Source organism: Hoplias malabaricus, chromosome Y (genome assembly GCF_029633855.1).
Source record: "Hoplias malabaricus isolate fHopMal1 chromosome Y, fHopMal1.hap1, whole genome shotgun sequence".
NCBI lineage: Eukaryota > Metazoa > Chordata > Actinopteri > Characiformes > Erythrinidae > Hoplias > Hoplias malabaricus.
In genome coordinates, this window is record NC_089820.1 from 23,209,136 (window position 1) to 23,211,541 (window position 2,406).

The 2,406-nt window shown below is 42.2% G+C and overlaps 1 non-coding gene across 1 annotated transcript; it reads left to right on the forward strand.

Moving 5' to 3' along the window:
- The first annotated feature begins 775 nt into the window (after positions 1 to 775).
- trnat-ugu (transfer RNA threonine (anticodon UGU)) lies at positions 776 to 846 on the forward strand. The gene has a single exon. It is a non-coding gene; the product is annotated as a tRNA-Thr (tRNA).
- Positions 847 to 2,406: the final 1,560 nt, after the last annotated feature.

Genomic DNA, 2,406 nt, shown 5'->3' on the forward strand with positions numbered 1-2,406 from the left:
AGTTTGTTTCTGTAATTCTGTTTTCTTATCCTGAATTACGATTATTATTATATCCTGAGAAACCCACGCGGACACAGAGAGAACACACCACACTCCTCACAGACAGTCACCCAGAGCGGGAATCGAACCCACAACCTCCAGGTCCCTGGAGCTTTGTGACTGCGACACTAACCTGCTGTGCCACCATGCCACCATGCATCTTACAGTTGTCACAAAGATATGTATTTGACATTCTGTGTATGTATTATTGTATATTGCAGTCTTCCAAAAAAGGGACATTTCTTATATCACCATACGCTTGAATGTGTAGCACTTAATCAGAAATATGTAACACAGCTGGTTGTTAGGGCTGTTTTCATTGCAGAATTCAGTTAAAACTAACGATTGAGTCTCTTGTGTACACACACTTGTAATTTCACCAACCTAGCATTAAAAAGAACACGTCCACCTCCTCACAGACCTCAGTGAACCGAGGTGAAGGTCCCTAGGACACCATATGGCTTGAAAAAACAAAATGCTAGGCTAAACATAAAAAACAAATGAGCAGAAAAGAGTCAGTGTTTATGACAGAACTGTATGAATCAGGCTGAATGAAAAGGGATTTACAGCACTGTCCTTTAAACAGAAGACAAAAAGGTTACAGTGGGGTGAAGAGAAGCAATCATGAAAGATGTAAGACTGGATGAAAGTGATATTCATTGATGAATCAGGAATATGTGCAGGATCTGGTGTCATTCTAATGAAATATGAATATGTCTCATTCAAGGAAGGCCAGGGCGCGGTGGCAAGTGGCAAGGCGTCGGTCTTGTAAACCGAAGATCACGGGTTCAATTCCCGTTCGTGCCTTTGCAGCAAGTAGCAGTCACACAGGTTGTGAGTTCGATTCCCGCTCTGGGTGACTGTCTGTGTGTTCTGCGTGGGTTTCCTCCGGGTGACTGTCTGTGAGGAGTGTGGTGTGTTCTCTCCGGGTGTTCCGGTTTCCTCCCACAGTCCAAAAACATACGTTGGTAGGTGGATTGGTGACTCAAAAGTGTCCGTAGGCGTGTGTCTGTGTTGCCCTGTGAAGGACTGGCGCCCCCTACAGGGTGTATTCCTGCCTTGCGCCCAATGATTCCAGGTAGGCTCTGGACTCACCGTGACCCTGAACTGGATAAGGGTTACAGATAATGAATGAATGATTCAAGGAAACAATCAGATTTCTCACTGATATGGGGTTATTGTCAGGTAAAAGAGCAGAGATAGACACTGACATTTTAAACAATTCTCATTCAATAACTTTATACTTCAATAAAAGGTTTGAGTGACAATGCTATTAATGCTACAGTGTTAATTCATTGGAGATGTACAGTGGAAATTTTTAAAAGTTGGTCCATGGCAAGGCTGCTGTTTGTGAAAGTTGGAACCATCCTGATGTGGAACATTGTTTTCATTAGAGAAGTCCATGGCACAAAGAATCAAGGCAACCATAAAAGCAGCAGGAAGAGCATTGATATTCTAGGATATTTTTTGAGAAGTCCATTATTTTCCCTCAGCTTTGAGTGATTCCATTATTTTTCCTATTTCTGATCTGGAAAAAATATGCCATAAAAAGGAAATTCATGGCTAGGCCACTTCTGTCCATGCTTTAGAGTATATGGGACTCCATAATATTGATTGATGAAGGAATCCATCAGATTGATCGCAAGCATTCTCCACAATGAAAATGATTGAATTACAGTGCTCTGATCATTAAAAGACCTCCAGCTCGTAAAAAGTAAGAAGTAAAGACTGCTCCAGTCCTGCTCAATTAAAACGCTGAGGGGTGGCTGCCATCCTCACGGCTCTAAAGTGATGAGTTATGAGACCTAACGTGAGACTTAAGTGCTGAAGAGCACAGGATGGTTTAACATGCTCATTGTGGATATACAAAGATGACCCTGTCGTTGAGTGTTGACAGGTCAATTTCTAGTCCTTTTAGGCTGATATTTGAGATAAGTAATGACCCAAGCAGAGGTGGGTTTACTGGCTTTAATCCATGGTCAGGTAAAAGTACTGTTACTTTGGTAAAATAATGACTCAAATTAAAGTATATTAATTTAATTTCAAGTAATAAAAATGACTTTAGCGTTTAACTTTCAACTTCTAAAAGGACTCAGAACAGTGAAGGTGAAAAGTGCCCAAAGCAGCACAGGAGTGTTGGAGGATGTCACTGATTCACAGGAGTGAATTAAAGGAGTCAGTGATTAAAGGAACAGTAGGTAGCATTTTCATTCATTCATTATCTGTAACCCTTATCCAGTTCAGGGTCACGGTGGGTCCAGAGCCTACCTGGAATCATTGGGCGCAAGGCGGGAATACACCCTGGAGGGGGCGCCAGTCCTTCACAGGGCAACACAGACACACTCACACATTCACTCACACACTCAC